At 48.2% G+C, this 7,228-nt stretch overlaps 1 protein-coding gene across 3 annotated transcripts in view; it reads right to left on the bottom strand.

The window, feature by feature from the left end:
• GDPD5 (glycerophosphodiester phosphodiesterase domain containing 5) overlaps positions 1-6,935 on the bottom strand; it is a 177,713-nt gene extending 170,778 nt beyond the window's left edge. For 2 of the 3 annotated variants that reach the window (XM_074816509.1, XM_074816514.1), the window contains exon 1: positions 6,679-6,935. The gene's annotated coding sequence lies outside the window, so the exon portion shown is untranslated. The remainder of the gene's footprint in view (positions 1-6,678) is intronic. The other variant, XM_074816511.1, reaches the window with a different exon arrangement.
• Between the last annotated feature and the right edge of the window lie 293 nt (positions 6,936-7,228).

The raw sequence follows: 7,228 nt of genomic DNA on the forward strand, positions 1-7,228 counted from the left end.
TTTAATGAGGACTGCAAGCACTCTGCATTTCAGTGATTAACTCAGAGCTAAATATGAGTTTAGCTGCTTCGTTTTTAACACAGATCCTGCCTCCAGCTCTCAGGCATCAGCAGGAACAGAGAAGACAAGCACCATTGTGAGAAGCTGTCAGACACCAGCAACTTTTGAAGCTAATGCCAAAGCCCAAGCAGGGGGATAACCCACCCCTAAAATAAGAGCCACCTACTGCTATATATTTACAGAGCATCAAATGCAACATAGCAAGTGGTTCAGGAGCTGGGGAGCAGAGGGAAAAATGAGACAGTAATGTATATATTTTTGGCAAGCGTTTTGATATCTGTGTAAAAACTGGAAAACAGGGCTTACAAGTTCAGTGTACTAAGTGCAGAGCAATCCTTTATGATAAACATAATTTACACGTGAACAGGAGCGCATCTAAAAATAGACATTTTGAGAAGCCATAAGCCCCGCTTTACCTCTTTGGCTTGACAAATTCCAGGGCTCCTAACAAGCCCCAAACCATCCACAGATTACAAGGACTGTTCAGCCATTATTCCTGCGCAGATCTCTACACTCAGCCAGCTCACGGCCACGGCTGGAGAAATCACAACCCAAAAAGCTTGAGAGAAATGGAGCAAATCACACAGCTGGATTTGTGCCTTGGACTCCCAGACCAGGACACAAGAGCTGCCTGTTTGCTGGATTTCAAACTGCAATAGGTTTGACTGACAGTTTAAAGTCTCATCGACAAGATTCATGAATAATTAGTAGGTAGATTGACACCAAAATTCCCACAATACCTGAAAACATAATCACTGCTGTATCACGCAACTGCCTACAAAACATCACCTACTTGACAGCCTCAAGAAACTTCTGTATGGGGCCTTCTTCACACGAGCAAGTAGCTGGGTAAGAAAGACACACTGGTTTTGAAGATACACTTCTTACCTTCTCTAAAAAGCCTTTCTTGTTTCCAAGAAAGGTCAGATGGTTTCATGACTCCTTCCTACATCAACAGCTAAGACACACAGGAAATATTTTAATCCCAAGGAAAACATTAATTACCTCTTGGCAAAAAAAACCCAAACAACAACAAACCCAAACAACAAACACATACACAAAATGCACCCAAATATCACACACACAGTGACCTCACTACCGTGGTAAATCCCTGTGAACAAGCCTAAACCCTCTGTATCCATCTCAGAGACACAGTTTAAGCGCCAGTAGCACCTCCAGTTCTCATGACCTGGGAAGGCCCCTGCCCCACTTTGCCCCTTGACAGCATGATGGAAAAGCACTGGGCACAGCAAGGGGACCCGAGGCATGTTCCTGAATATATCCCAGTTTTACCACCATCCTCCAAGGTTTTCCTCAGAAACAAAGAGCTCTGCAGCCAGCACGTGGGTTTCAGACAGGGCCACACACAAGGGACACCTTGGAAGCGTCAAGCCTGTCCCTTAACACCAGGTTTCTGCTGCCCTCGTGGCAAGGTCCTAGGAAATTTAGCAGGACAGCAAGCCTAGACGTGAGCCTCAAATCCTCTTCAAGCTCCAGGATTAGACCTACTCAGTGCATCACCTGCCACCCCATGACCTTCGGGTACCAAGTCCCCACCACTAGTCACAGGGCTGTAGCCATCTCCAAGTCAGAAAATTTAATTTTTTTTTTTTTTTGCAGCAATTCTGCAGTAGGCAACCAGACCATTGACTCGATTTTAGACTCAGGCAATTTGATTTATGATTAGGTGACTGTCAACTCAAAAGCTTCATCAATATAAGGTAAGTGGTCCAAGATATAATCTATTAGAGTGGCTCAGAAGAATGCTTGAGCATTGAACAGTACAGCCAGTCCATTACATCTTTTAAAATGCTAAATCCAAAATACCTATTAAAGGCAACTGTGGTCTTCACCTTGTGCTATTTAAGTCAGATGCAAGATGCTTTCCCCAAGCAACCTGTGCAAACGTGAGCCTGAAACTCGGCACAGCTAAAAAACAGCTGACGACCAGAATATTTCTGCACTGTGCATCTAACCTCAGGCTGGGGAAGGGAGAAGTTTCATTTCAGATCACCAAGGCTGAGGAAGGGAGGCAAAATGCAGGGACCAGACATTTATAAAGAGATTGTACAAGTTAGAGCAGAGTTTTAAGGGAGTTTCAAGAGAAATGGCAGGATTTTAAAAAAAAAATTAAAAAGTTAAAGGCAAGCTTGCTTTAAGGGGAAAAGTGCAAGATAAAAGCTGCTTCAGCAGAGTGCCCCGTGGTAAATCTGAAAGCAAAACAGATCCTTTTGAGCATTCCCAGGCAAGAAGAGTATAAACTTACAGTGCATCACCTCCAAGTCCCCCAGGATCCAGCAGCCTGGACCCCAAGCACCAGGCAAAGCCTCACAGAAAACCCAGCTCCTGAGCAGCCAGCACTGCAGAGGACGCAGTGGTTAGAGAGCAGGAGGATTCAGTTTTGTTAAAGCCAGTACGAGCTATTTCCAAGGAAGAGATTAGCCACCAGTGGGACTCCGCACAGATGTGGGAGCCCAGATCTGTGCATCACCCCAAGCCAGGTGTTGTTCACCTCCCTCCTAGCCCAAATCCCACCCTTTATCCAGCAGGAAAAAAAAAAATACCAGCCCACTTCATCAATACCTGGTCCCACAAAAAAAAAAAAAACAGTGAAAAAAAAATATCCACAAGAGAAACATTTTTCATAAAGTTTATCCAGCCTAAAGACCCAACTGACAAAAGAGACAGAGCTCAATCACAACGTGTAATGGATTCAGTATGTGAAAACATGCAGTGCATCGAGATAGGCATGAGCATGGAAAAACTCCCAACTGCCACCCAAGAAGGTCCTTGTTTGAATACCCTTCAGGGGAACACACTGTACCTTGAAACCACTCCTTGGCAGAAATTTTATACAAATATTTAATTACATATAAAAATAAGGCTTTTTTTCAGGTTATTGAGCAATGACAGGCTATTTAACCACATATTCAGGCAGTTATCCTGCCAGTATCTGTGGGTATTTTTGAAGGAAGCGGGGAGAACACAGCGGTTAGCTAAAGAGGAAAAAGCAGCAAAGCCAAACACCAGTATGCAGCTTTTTCTTTTTTTTTTTCCAAAGTTAAGACGTATTAAAGTAGCTGTATCTAATCACTGTTTATAGAGGGGCTGGCAGGCAAAAGCAACTGCTATAAACAGTCTTTTAAATCCCTTTTCCCAGCATCATGCTTAGAATATTCCTACAAAGGTCTGTTAAACACCGGCAGCGTACTCAGGGTCAGGGAAAGTTGGCACAGAGCAGAGCTGGAAAGGGAATCTTTTGCTTGGGGAAGAAGGGAGAAGGAATGAGGTGCCTGGGTCCCCCCCACACACAATATTGCACCCCTGCAAGACCCTCCCAGACCCCTGGGTGGGCAAAGGTTGTCCTCTCCATGCGAATTTTAGCGTGGTTAGGGAAGCAGCTCGTTGGTGTGACACTGCCCTCTCCTGAGCAGAAGGAACTGCTCAGCCTCACACCCAGCTCAGTACAGTGATTTTGGGGAGCAACAGCCCTAAGGAAACACCCTGCTACAAAGGAAGAAGCCGAGACATCACTCACCTCACAACAGCGGCAGTTAGCACCAGCAAAGCCCAAAGCAGCTACAGCCTCCTCACACCAGCAGTACTTGCTATTCCTCTACACAAGGATGAGCTACCAGAATCACCCCTTTCCCCCACCATTTGGTCTCCTTGAAGGATAATTATCAACTACTGCAGCCTAATGAAGCCTCTTTATGGCCACAGCCAAGTGGCTGCCAGGTGGATCCCATCACATCTTCTTAATATCAGCAAGAAGGTGCAAAGTATCTCATTAAAGGGCTGTTGGACTGGAGCCCAACCTCTCTGGATGAATCTTCTCAAGAAAAAGCGAGTTTCAAACCAGCATCGCAGCCTCCAGGGAAAGCATGTTCCCACACCCCATGTCTGTAGGAAAGCTGCTCTCAGAAGGAGCCCTAAGTGCCCACCTACATCCAACCCCAACACTCTAAACGTTAGCAATAACCACACCTTCATCCACAAGCCCATAGCTGTATGGCAGCAGTGCCATGAGTATTTCAAAGCTGCAACCGTGCCCTTTTATCTTCACCCTTAGGAAGACTTACAAAGCAAATTAAAGGACAATATTCCCCACAGGTGTGTCTGTTAAAAGGGGACCCAGATCTAACTTCCACCACCTGTCAGCATCAAAGCACCTCTAAGCAAACAACAGGGTGAATGAGCCATCTGCTACCGGCATCTTGACATCAACCCACGACACCATTTGCAACCATGAGTTACTGTAACCCACACATCTAAAAAAAACACCAACAAACCCCTAAATATACCGATTTTTGCATTGAGCAGTGTGAACCTCTATGGCAGTTTTAATGCAGTTACTTAAGATCACATATGCGTGGCAATTTATGGATAAAGGTACAACAAATGGTCCCTGGCTGTTGCAGCTGGTTCAGTATCTCCTTATAACTTTCCTGGTCCTACAAAAGCAGTTTGTTGCCCTTGCAAAAACTAAACTCTTTATCATTAATTCCAAGCTAGCAGTTTTTGAATCTACAACCCGACACCAAATAAATTGATTGAACCAGAACTCATTTTCTTTGTGCTGCTCATTGTCGACGCACGAGACAAACATCAGTCATGCTTCGCCTTCAAGTACAGAATTCATCGCAGGGAAGAGCGTAACGTGCAGAACATGCTTATTTAATAGAAAAAGTACAGCTTGACAGAGACTCCCACTCTAAAATTAACTCTGCCTCAAAGCAGAGCTTATATTTGCAACTGAAGAAGCACTTTTTAAATCACAGCGAAATATTCTGCAGCTAAATATTGCTGGGATATTGGCGTGAAGATGCTTCAAGTCTTGATGGAGGAAAATATGTTAAAATAGCAGGCTTTAAGGATTCAGGGTGCATCGCTGCTCAGGTGGATAAAGGCTGTATAATGTATTAATGGACCACTTTCCGTAGCAAGCCGATGACTGGTGAACATAGACATGCCAGACAAAAAGCAAGGCAGGAAATCCATTTACTTCAGCTTTTCCCCAGCCACACCTGCCAAGTGCAAACTAGCAATTTCTAAGAAGGAAAGAAGGCAGAAGGCATTTATCCTGCATCACTCTGTGGTCCAAACCCCAAAAAAACTCTTTAAGAATAAGCACTGGTCTAACTTTTGCTCACGAATAAGCAACAGTCTAAATTTCCTGGCAGCTGGGAGCACCCCGAGGAGAATACAGCATCCCAACGGCATAGTCAGGTTTAACATTCTCCGTGCACAGCATAACTTTCTAACGGAGAAAAACCTGTACAGGCTTACTGAGCGAGCACTCATTTTCCTTCATACAGGGACAAAGAGCCAGCAAAGAGAACCATAATTCAATTTTTTTAAATTTCACATGCAGTATGGTCATGACTATTCCGATCATCTATCCGTAATCCCTTTCCAGCCCCAAAATAACCCTTAAGCCAACAAGATTATAAGTAATAATAGTGGCTGTACAGACCCACCCCTAAAAACCCGAAGCATGGCGAGTTTGACAAAGCCAGGTTTTTTCTGGCTAAAGAATCCCCATTTCCATCTCGCCGGGGGTGAAATTTCACAGCTTCAACATCAGGAATTGCTACAACAGACCTTTTCCAGAGGAAGGCTCACATTTCGACTGCAACTCCTCAACGCCCAGTTTTCTAGGCAGTGAATATACAGGACTTAGGAGACAGCTTCCATAAAACAGCAACGAGATTATTTTTTCCCCCTCTTTTTCCTGAATTACACCTTTTTCCGAGCAAATTCTTTGCCAAGCATCACGACAAAATAACACCCTCTATGTTCACCCTTTTTCACACTCTCTGCTCAATGCTGGCGAGAAATTTGGGGTCTTTAACACGGGGCTTTGGTCCAGGGGGGGATGTCCCCAAAAGCCATCCAGGACATCCCTATGGCATCCTCAGAGGGTGCTGGGAGAGCTCGGGTGCTGGACGGACACAGGGTGCTCCTCCCGCGGGCAAGCAGCAATAAATCCCTCTTGGGATTTTGCTGCCTCAGGATTTTACAGCTCCGGACAACCCCGGTGTAAAGCCCTGGGGACGTGGGACAGTGCAGCTGCCATTATTTTGAGAGCAGTGTATAAAAATGAAGCGTTACCTGTAAAACAAGTAGGGCCTAAAGGAGAAAAAGGGGGTGGCCAGACCCACACCCTGGCAACTGGAAAGTGGGGGGGGCGGTCCTGGAGACCCGAAGGGGTACCCCGGGACCTCTCCCCAGGTGGGTGCCCACCCATGTCCACATAGTGGACTTGACCCAGTCAAGTCCCAACTTTGCTTGGGATGCTCCGGCCAGATGTTGGGGAGCAGGGGTGGGGGTGGGTGTACACACTGTTTGGGGGGCACGGAGGGCAAAAAAACACCTTTTGGGGAAGGGAACGCCTTTTGGGGAAAAGTAACACCGTTTTGGACAACGGAGCACCTTTGGGAGGTCAAACCCGGCATATCTGTCACATCCCCAACACCCCCCCCCAGCTCAGCATCATCCCCCCCCCCCCCCCGGGAGACACCCTGTACCCCCCTCGCCGGGCTTGCGCGGGGGGCGGGGGGGGCGATATGCAAAAGGCCACCCCTTCCTCCCAGTCCAACCAGTCCAACCCTTTACCTGCTGCCGCTGGGAAATCCTCCAGGTCGCCAAGCCCCGAGGGAGGGGGACCCCTGCCCTGCCGAGCGATGCTCCCCCCGGCAGCGAGGCTGGGGCGGGGGGCTGTCCCCCTGGCAGAGGGTGGGATGGGGACAGCGAGGGGCCAGGAGGGAGGGAGGGAGGTGACACCACCGCGTCCCCGTCCCCGCAGCCCGGCGCGGCTCGGCTCGGCTCCGCCGCCCGCTCCCGGGAGCGGGGCGGGGGCTGGGGCGGGCGGCTCCGCCCCGGACAGCGGCAGCGACAGGAGGAGGAAGAAGAAGAGGAGGAGGAGGAGGAGGCAGGCTGCACCCAAAGGCTTGGAGCTCCTCTTTTTGGGGTGTCCTTGCGGGGATGCGCCCGGCTGCGAGCAAACCCTTCCGCGGTGGGGTGCCCCACGGCTGCGGGTTTGGGGGCTCCCCTGGCTTGGGAAAGGTTGGGGCACCCCTGCCAAGGGAAAAGACTGGTCCCTGCTCCATGGTGCTGCCCCAAACCTCGGCTCTGGGAGCCCCGAGGGGCTGGGAAAGACGTGGGG

Source organism: Strix aluco, chromosome 2 (genome assembly GCF_031877795.1).
Source record: "Strix aluco isolate bStrAlu1 chromosome 2, bStrAlu1.hap1, whole genome shotgun sequence".
Taxonomy (NCBI): Eukaryota; Metazoa; Chordata; class Aves; order Strigiformes; family Strigidae; genus Strix; species Strix aluco.